At 48.1% G+C, this 10,154-nt stretch overlaps 1 long non-coding RNA gene across 1 annotated transcript; it reads right to left on the reverse strand.

Annotated features, from left to right (window-relative positions):
* Window positions 1–806: 806 nt before the first annotated feature.
* LOC135367414 (uncharacterized) lies at window positions 807–9,718 on the reverse strand. Its single transcript, XR_010414455.1, has 3 exons — window positions 9,620–9,718; window positions 1,028–1,104; window positions 807–918 (listed from the first exon to the last, which is right to left on the reverse strand). It is a non-coding gene; the product is annotated as an uncharacterized LOC135367414 (long non-coding RNA).
* Window positions 9,719–10,154: the final 436 nt, after the last annotated feature.

The following is a 10,154-nucleotide window of genomic DNA, read 5'->3' on the forward strand; positions in this document are numbered from 1 at the left end:
CGTTTTCCAGAGAGAATTCCAGCATACTCTCAACATTCGGCGTCTTGTGTTGTCGTGTATTCCACCGAATATCAGCCAAACTGCGCCAATGTATCGCGTGGGATTTTCATTACCGTGGTCAGTGGTCAACGGGGGATATAATGGCACCATAGTTTCGAAATCGACTGGAACCGATTCGACCGTCCCTATCAGTGCAGGTTGATGTGGTTGGAAACATGTCGTGGCGGCATACAACGTTGACCGGCGACACCCGTTGCGATGGTGACCACCGGTCCGGTGCGCTTGATCGGGGCATTGCGTCATCGCCGAGAAGAACTCATGCACAGGAACACCACCTCCTCTACAATATCGTTGGAAGCTTGATACCGCGTTACGGTGAGTGTACTGTACATGAGAGTTGCATGGGACGTTGCTATGAGTGAATTCTAGGATTAGTAATTTTGCTGGTGTGAGGATACCATATCTGCAAAACGTACACAGCCACCACATAGAACCCATAGGAAACTTAGTCTCACACCGGCGCAAAACCGTATCCTATATGCATGACGATTTTCGCAGCGATGACCAAACCACTGCCTTCCTTTACTTCCATCTTTTTGTTTTTGTTTTTAGACGCTCAGGACGCATTAACCAGCACCCTTGTGTTGGCAAGCAGAGAACGGGTCAATACGAGGATTCCTCCCTTATCTTTGACCGCTAAAATCATTCGTGCGGTTTCTGTACCCCGTCTCCATCACTTCACTTGCTTCAAGTGTCGCCCATACATTCGCAAGCCAGAACTGCACTGCCACGGTGTCGCGCTGAGGCGCAACTTTTATTTACCACACTCTACATTTTTTGGTTCGATTCATTGGCTTGCCTTCTTCGCATGAAAATGCCGCTGAAAATGCTTCCATGTTGCTCATAGGTACCAGAGTCCTGTAAAAGAAGGCACACACCGTGCAGTTACAGGCACTCCACAACGAGACAGGGATGATAAAACTGTAGGTAACGGTTTCAATCAGAATTCCTTCTCCCGGAAATTCACCTGTATTTCGCAGGGCTGTGTGGCTTGTACTGAATCCTTTGTCGCATTGCTTCGTCGTGCATGGTGTCACACCATACCTGGGACAAAATATTTGAATTTTAATATTGCGTAGTTATCGTACAATCTGCTGCGTAGTTATGTCGCGCACTGTACTGCCAAAGGCTTCTTCTGCTACTTTCACTGTCACAAGAGCGATTATAATACAGTCGACCCGCGTTTACCCGGACGGCTTCGTTTCCTGTGAAAATGTCCGGATAGCGGGGGAACCGGATAAGTGAAACACGAAAATCCAGAGTGATCCTAAAAGGACATCTTTACTGACCATTACACAGAAAACGATACATTGTCATCTGTTTCATTCTAATATACGCATCCAGTTCTTGCAAACCTTTGCTAATGGCATTGACTTGCGAAATATTGTTGTGTTGCTAAAAAAATAATAGAGCTGTTCTCAGTGCCGCCCCAGCATTTTCTATCGTCACAGCTAGTGCCCATCCACGCTTTCATCATCAGATTCTTCTTGAACACTATCGGAAGCGGCGACACTGACGATGTCGTCATCTGTGTTTGCAGCGCAGGGGTCCTTGTTGCGGACCTTCTCAGTCTAAAATAACCAGACTGCTCAGTGGATTGCTTATGTGTAACACGCAAAGCCGGAAAGGGAGAAAATTCTTCCTAGCAACACCGTCTTTGTGTCAGTAAAAAGGAGGCCACGACCAGGGTTCTCGACCTCAGTTGACTAGGTGTGGGCCAAGTGTCATTCCTGGACAATGACCGGATAATTGAAGCCGATTGTTGGCCATTAGTCACTTCTGTTCCCTGGAATTCTCATCCGAACCCGGAAGCTGAAGTCCGGATAAACGAGGGCGAAATACATGGGGAGAAACTCGTCCCCATGCTTTTTTGTCCGGATAGCGCAGGATCCGGATAAATGAAGTCCGGATAAACGCGGGTCGACTGTATTTGATGGATCTTTTCAAGCCCAAAGATACGGTAGTCCTGCTCGACTCCGGAGAGTTCGATTCCCAAAAATCATCATGGATGTACGCGGGCCATGGTTTACAGGAACATGAAAACAGCACGTCAAATGGCCGATTTCTCCAGTTAGGCGGACCGGGGTTTGTGGTACAATGAGGTAATGATGGGTCCGAACTATGTACCAAACGTCACTTCATTCTGCATTTTTTTTGTTTCGTCTGTCAAATGGGCTCATGTTGCGACTTCGTTAAATGGTTTGCGGTTGTAGTACACGTGATCATTAATGACGAGGTGTGCTGGGCACACCATTGTCGCAGCACGCGGTGAAAACCACCGAACGCAACAAATCAGCCTGCTGCAAATCTTTGCAGGGTGTGATCGTCCCGTTCTTGCGTCAGTTATGCCGAACAGACGGCAATGCGCTCAATGAAGAAAGCTAGAAGGTATTACGCGTTTGTGATGACGACCCACAACACTGAAAAGGCACGTTTTCAGGGGCGTCCGCCTTGTAGACATTGCTACTTAAATGGCTTTTTTCAAAGTTAATCCTTTTCTAGGCAATTTTGCAAATGAAGTGGACGACGCAGAACAATCAAAAGATATGGAGACAGTAGAGCGGAGCTTGACATAAAATATATAAAAAAGTAAAAAGGTATTTTTTCTTAAAGGGGTAATTCGCTCACCAACCATCGATTCGTTGATTTCTGTTGCAAACATAGTGTATTTCAAAATTGATCAGGTCGTTACATTAGTTTCAGGTAGCTCGAGCGGTACGATTTATTGTAGGAGTATGAAATCAACAAACAACAACAACGTTATCGCAAGATGATGAATGGGGAGTTTCATCGCCAGGGTGATACTCTACCCAGTGCTGGTGGTGATGCGGGGAATAAGATAATGGGCCTCTTCACAATAAGGATCGAAGTCCTATGGTATCCAGAAAGGTCAGGAGAACTTTGAGGGAAGAGCGTTGGTGGGCTGGATGTGGCCAAGGACCAAGCAATTTTGTGAGAGGGAGGGGGCGAGAGTCCTGCTCTTAAAGGATCCGGAGAGTACTGTATGGGAAGGTTGGTAGCGTGGGCAATGGAGAAGAATGTGCTTTAGATCTTCTACAGCACCGCAGTGACAGCATTGGGGAGAGTCAACTTGTCTCAGGAGGTAACCCCATTGTGCTGTAAAAGGAGGGTGGGGGTAATGGCAGGATAGGCTCGCCACTGTTGGCCACACAGAAGTGGGCGTCGTCACGACTATAGCCACAAAAAAAGTACACAAAACACAAAGAAAGGACGGACGGATGGAGGAGGATGAAGGGATGGGGATGTAGTGAGGGTGCACGAGTTCATCGGGGAGAGCAAAGTATTAGATGGGTTGTTGTGCAAGGCCTGCCTTCTGCAGAAAGAGAATGAGGTTTCTTGCTTTGACGGAACGTTCGGCAGAAGAACCACCGGAGTAAAGGATGTCCGCTAGCGTGCCCGAGCTGGAGCGAGGGAGATGGGCTTCGCGCGCAGAATGGCATGCTCGACAGTCTCGCAAGATGTGCTCTATTGTTTCGGGTTGTTGACAGTGGCCACAGCAGGCGTCACCCCTAGAACCGATCTTGAATAGCTGGGAGTTGGTGAACGCACACCCAGTGCGGAGCCTATGGAGCATGGTCTGTATGCTTCGAGGAAGGTTTTTCATGGGAAGAAGAGGGCCATGATGGTGCATGATGTCACGTATCCCAGGGAGGCGCAGTTCACAAGCTGCTGAACGGCCATTTGCCTGTCGGTGTCGTCCGGAGTTGGCAAAATATTGCTGCAGCCCATGTGTTCCGAGGACCCCAGCTGGTCCGCCCTTTCGTTGCTGCCGGCACCGACGTGGGACGGCATCCATTGGAAGACGATATCGCCTCCGGTTTCTTTATGCTGAGCGCACGATCTTCTGATGCTTCGCGCTAAGATGTTGTCACGCATGGGGTTCATCACGTCCTCTAGAGCGCTGCACGCCCATTCTGGAGTCTGCGAGTAGGACTGCCCTGGTGAACCCTCGCACCTGGACCGCAGCAGCTGCATGCAGGAGAGCCAGGAGTTTAGCAGTCGTGGAGGATATCGGATAACGCGATGATCTCCCTTGCCAGGCCACGTTCACTGATGGGATGTGGAAGGCACACGTAGCACTTTTGGTGCGGTCATCAATAGAGCCATCAGTGAATACTAGAGTATGTGAGTGGTAGACGTCAGTTATAAGGTTATCAGCCGCCGTTCTAGCAACCAGGAGGCTACATTCCCTCTTTTTATGAATGCCGGAACGTAGAGCGTAACACCTGGTACAAACTCCCGCCATGGCACCGAAGGTAACCCAGCAGGATGTTGAGGCGATCTCTCACTATGGGCCAGGGCGCTAGTAGCGTATTCACTGGCCACGCGGCCGAGGAACGTGTGTGACCTTTTTACGGGGGCAGAAAAGAGAGAGTGCTTGCTTCCGGACGTGGCCAAGTTGTCTAAGTGACGGAGCCCCCTAAGCTCGGAAGGAACACTAACAGGCTTTTCCTTGGCTACCAGTTAAGACTGGGTAATTCCAGAGCAGCTGGGTATTCCAAGCGCCGTTCTTACACCTGCCCGATGAAGCCGCTCAAGAGCCTGCCATTGTGGAGGTCCGAGATCTACGTACGGTCACACGTACAGGATACGCGAGAGAATGAAGGCTTTGTGTAGCGTGAGCAGCGAACTTGAACTGCAGCCCCATGACTGGCCACTTATCCTTCGGAGTAAATTAAGAGTCTTCTTGCCCTTACAGACCGTTTGGTTCACTAGCCAAGTTGTCTGCCTGCCACAATATGATATCGTCCGCGTAAATGGTAAGCTGAAGGGTATACGGAGATGGGCGAATCCTGCGGTGGACTCCGGCTATGATCAGGTTGAATAGAGCGGGCGAAAGAACACTGCCCTGTGGGACCCCACGTTCGAACTTTTTCTTGGAGCTCATACGCCCATTGACACACACATCAAATGTACGGGCAGAGAGAAAGTCCCAGAGGTATCTCAGCAGACGGCCCTCGGTACAAGCACCTTGTATCGCAGCCAAACATACTGCGTGAGCGCTGTAAAAGCCGCATCGAGGCGCATTCGATGAACCAATGCGGCACCTTGACGAGAGGTATGTCGAGGCAAATGGAAAGCGAGCACTGGATCAACTCTCCTCAGTATGGCTGGGGCTAATGTCAGCGGTCCATTGGCAGGTAGCCAGAAGGGTCACGAGGCGTCGAAGTACGGACGACGATCTCCTCTCAGGAGCACAATGCGCGTCCGTCTACGAGACGAGAGAGTTGCTTGTGCGGCGCTGTCGGCCTGTTGATTCTCTTCGACGCCGCAACGGGCAGGAACCCATTTGAGATCCAGCCTGTGCCCTGCTTCATTGACAAGGTTGAAAGCCATTAACATATCCACAACCAAGGATGTGGATGAGCTTCGGATGCCAGAATTTTCAATTGCTTGTAGCGCAGATGTTGAGTCAGTGAATACGGCCCATTCCCGTGGGGAAAAGAGAACGATATGCTTCAGAAAGAAAAGTATGGCATAGAGTTCCGCAGCTGTGGATTAGGTTTGATGCGGAAGGGGACGTCCTTCCACTACGCCTTCGGATGGGATGACAAATATCGAGGCGGACTTGCCATTTCGAGATCTGAAATGAACGAGATCCACGCAAGTATAGGCTTACCTGCGGAGAAAGACGCGCGCGGGAGAAAAATGTGACGCTAAGAGCGGGGTCCGTTTTCCGTTCTTTTTCCGGTACCGAGCTCCGCCCGCTCCTATCCACAGCTTTTCAGCAGCCCCGGAGGAACGTCACGCGAGCCGACCGCCTCCTCTCACATTATGCACCTCCCTCGTCGCCCAACCACGCTGTGACGCCCACAGGAAAATAGCGAAAACTCGGAAAATACTTCGATTTCAAACAAAAGGGATTCGCGAGCAGTCATTCACTGTCTATTGCATACGTCCAGCACGTTTTATCCAGTTTCTTTGGGGAGCGACCAATCCCTTTCAACTCGAGTAAAGCTGTGTGTGTGTGTGTGTGTGTATGTGTTTGACGTACGAGACCGAGCCGCACGCGCACTTAGGATGGGGAGCTTGACGAACACAGCGGCACTGAGTGACGGGGCTCACCCAAATCCGATCAGGCGATAACTCTCCACATCTCTAATGTCCCCATATACCACTAAAAATCTTACGCTAATTAGGATCACTCCTTCCACCAGCAGCATAACGGAAAGGTTACCCCGCTTGTGGAAGACCTGGGTAAAAAAAAGTACAGCCAGGTGCAGACATGATTTTTATTATTTTCAATGTCGGTCCATGTAAGCCTATACAGAGATAAAGGGTTGTTTACTGGGGAAAGAGTTCCTCAATACTCTCCCTTCCCTGACTTCACTCCAACATTGCTTGTCTTGAGAGCAAGGTCAGTAAACACTCAGAAAACAGAAGCATCGCAGCGTCTGCAGGATACGTGCCACATGTTCATTACCCGACTTGCAGGGGATTGGAAATATAATACTTTTGTAAATAATTGTTGTGGAAACGCACCATGACATGCCAAAACGGTCCGCGCTATGAAGACAGTGAACCGGCATCTAATAAACGCTGATTGACTGTTACCCGGTTTCGTGTCTGTTGATCAAACTCACTTCCCAGTTCTACTTGCTCTTCCATTACTGATCCGCAGCTGTTCAATCTCTCAATCAAGAAGATCCATGTGTACACGTTCTTGACTCGGCGCAACACCTCAACAAAATGTTCTCTCAACCGCTGTTGCCACTACTCATACTTCGAGATACGTCCCGCATGAAATTCGTGTGTGACTTCAACTGACAAAGTGTCGTGAGACAGAGTCGGAGGAACTGTGAAAAGGCTTGTTGCTAAAGTAAGAATACAGAGGCCTTGCCGAAGGCTGCCAAATACCGATACCTATTGACGTCTACATGCGGGAGAAGTCACACGTTGAGGTTAGCATGGAGATATAGTGCAGGAGGCACAAGTATTGCGCCAGAAAGGTCTGATGAGAAGCCGTTACGACAGTGGAAGAGCAGTACGTCTGACGAGAGATCTCATTATTCCAAAGGCGCCACTCGATCGTAAATCGACGTAAGAAGGTGTTCGAGGTATGAGACACGTCGAATATTGAAGTACTTCCGGCTCTGTTGGCATCAGCTGCTGGATGTGATATGCAGCGGTGTCAAAATAGGGGAATGTGAATCAACCATTTCTCCTCTAAAAACATTTCATCTGCGAAGAGTGTGAGCCACCATTCAAAATGATAAAAATGATAATATTTGCGCACGGCTCTATTTATTTTCTTTTTGTCTCTTTTCTACCGGCGAAGTAAGCTTTGCTGCTTATGAAATCGGTGCTCTTCGTTGGCTGAGGACTGACAGCGATATCCAGTGAGCTAAGCAGACTGCATGCGTCCTCAATGCATCGACTGCGTCCGAATGTTGTCCACACGCCCCACAGGATGTACAGAATAAGGAAATGTTGCCCCTCGAATTCTTCCACGTGTGGCACACTTGCAGACACTGAGCACATCCTATTACGCTGTGCTGTATATGAACGGCCGAGATCCTGTTTACGGTAGGCTTTGCGCAAGATTGCCATCCGTCCATTGGACCTGAAAGCCCTTCTAGGGCCCTTGAACAATCCAGCATCCCAGCGCTTTGCGATAGACGCCGTGATACGATTCCTGACGAACACGGGCTGGGGTTCTGGATTTTGACTGCGTCTCGACGTTGACTTTCATTCTAGGACTGACCCTTGAACTGTGATTATGACTGTGATTAACTCAGTGTCCCAGTGACGCATGTTTTTCGGTGTGTACTGCCTGCAGCCACAGCAAACGAACCCGGAGCAACAGGTCCTCGTAGCTAAAGCCAACCTCTCCGCGTTTTTTTAAATTCTACCTGTCTCCCCACCTGTTGTTGATCCAGAAACCCAGGCCTGAAGGAGGGGGGATCAAAAATTCAGGGGGGGGGGCGTTATTATTGCAGTTACTTCATAACGGCTGAACCTATCATTACCGACATGTGTCTAAGACTGAAAAAAAAAAAGAAAAAAAAGGAACTGGCCCCAGTAAGGTGTGCACCGGTAAAAGAGTTAGGTGTTGCCAAACATTTGGGGGATTGTTGGCGGTGGGAGGGATGTCTGGGAAAACCACTGGGGATATATTCGCACAATAACGACGTGTACCGAAGCAGGAATTATTGACTGAGTAGATTTGGACAGCCCAGAGAACCGTGCTATTGCTCCGTTTCGCAGTGGTACTGTGTCCGCCAGGACACCGACGCAGATCATCGTGTATGCGCGCGAGGCTCGTAATCGGTATTTTAGCCCGAACACAATAACATATTTTCTTGCACTTACAAAAAAAGTACGGTTCTACCTGCTTATATATTTTATTTCAAACTCCCCTCTACCATCGCCATACCTTTTCACTATTTTCTGTCGACAACTTTGGCACGGAAAACGTCCAAATTTGAAAAAAAAAAGCATCACGTTTAGCATCTAATGTAGCAAAGTCTACTCGGTGGACAACCTATAGTTGTCGTTGACACTACGCTAAATATTTTTACCACACCCCTCAACTAAATACGTTTTAAAAATTGCGAACATGTGAGAAATAGCGGCCCAGTGTGGGTCCCTTCGACGAATAAAAATGAAAACTGGACAAAGAAGTGATATCCGTAAACTCTGCCCAGCTGGAAAAGTCCACATTCTAGGCTTCATCCTTCGCAACACTATCTTCGTGTTCGTCCTAAACATTGACCGCTCATGGATCGAGAGCGTTTCAGTATTTTTCAGTAGGACGCCATAATGGAAAATCCTGAGTCTGCGCACACAGAGGGACGACACGAACACACCACTCAAACCAGCAAGTTTTGCGTTCGCGTCGTCCTTCTGTGTGCTCAGACTCAAGATTTTACATTATGCAGTTCATCCACCAGCTGACCAGAGTGTAGCCTAAGTGTGTGAGCCTCATCCCAAAGTGTTACTTTTCTCTCAGTTTCGCTCACCATCGTTTTTCTGTTCTCTCTGTCATGCACCACTTTCCGATCGCCTTTTTGGACACAGCTGGCTGAGATGGCATGTAACCCTAATGTCCTCCCCCTCCCCACTTATGGCGGTACGGCATTTGTAAATTTTGGAGGGTCAACGCATAAAAATTATACCTTGCGATTTGCACTATGGGCACACACGAAGGGGACTTAGGCATACCGCATTAGGCTATTTAATATTCTTGTTAATGAAAGCAATTAGATGATTAGATTAGATTAGATTGCAGTATTTTAGTTTATATAGTCTTAGGTAAGGCGCAGCGATCCACTACAGCCTGCGGGATGTTTTTTGTCTGCTTGGACCGAGATGTCCACACAACCTTTTGGCAGCTACCTGTTTCTGTTGCCGCATTGTTTTCATACATGCACACAGCTTGGTTTTCTTGCGCATATGTCACTAGTTATGTACCGACAGCGGCTTGGTTGAGCAGCGATAGACGCCGAACACTCATAGTATTCTCACTGGCTATCTATTATGATATGAGTGTGATGTGTATCACGCTCATTCGTTATATTCTGAGTCGTATACTTACTACAGCGTTTGAGATGAAAAACATTTGGTCACTAGTAAAGTTTTCCAGACCAGGAAGAGCTAAATCTGGATAGTTTGCGCTGTTATTGGTGAGCCTTTTGTATGTCTGAAACAGAAAGGAAGGTACTCGAACGTTCAACGAACTTAGCATTTGTTCAGACTTGTTTAACGAAAGAGGTCTTACAAGATATGCTCCAAGTAATCCTCCGTTATCTGCAACGTCTTCCCCTTGTGTGTTTAATGCGTTTAACTGAAAAGAAAAAGAAGAAACAGACAACCAAACACTCAATACGTTACCAAGTGCTGCTTCCAAGGGCTGAATGACACCATCGCGATGATAAAACTCTTCACTATTGTACCCGATGAACAGCATTTTGTTAGGTGACCCCGATGTTATGTATACAGGTATAGAGTGTATCTTTCTTTGTTTCAGATTTTCATAAAATGGAGTAGCATAGACACAACGTTTTCGCGGACGGGCTATACGCGGCAAGGTGTGCAATCTCTTGAAGGAAGTAGGCAATTAATCGCATAAA

Source organism: Ornithodoros turicata, chromosome 1 (assembly GCF_037126465.1).
Source record: "Ornithodoros turicata isolate Travis chromosome 1, ASM3712646v1, whole genome shotgun sequence".
NCBI classification, from domain to species: Eukaryota; Metazoa; Arthropoda; class Arachnida; order Ixodida; family Argasidae; genus Ornithodoros; species Ornithodoros turicata.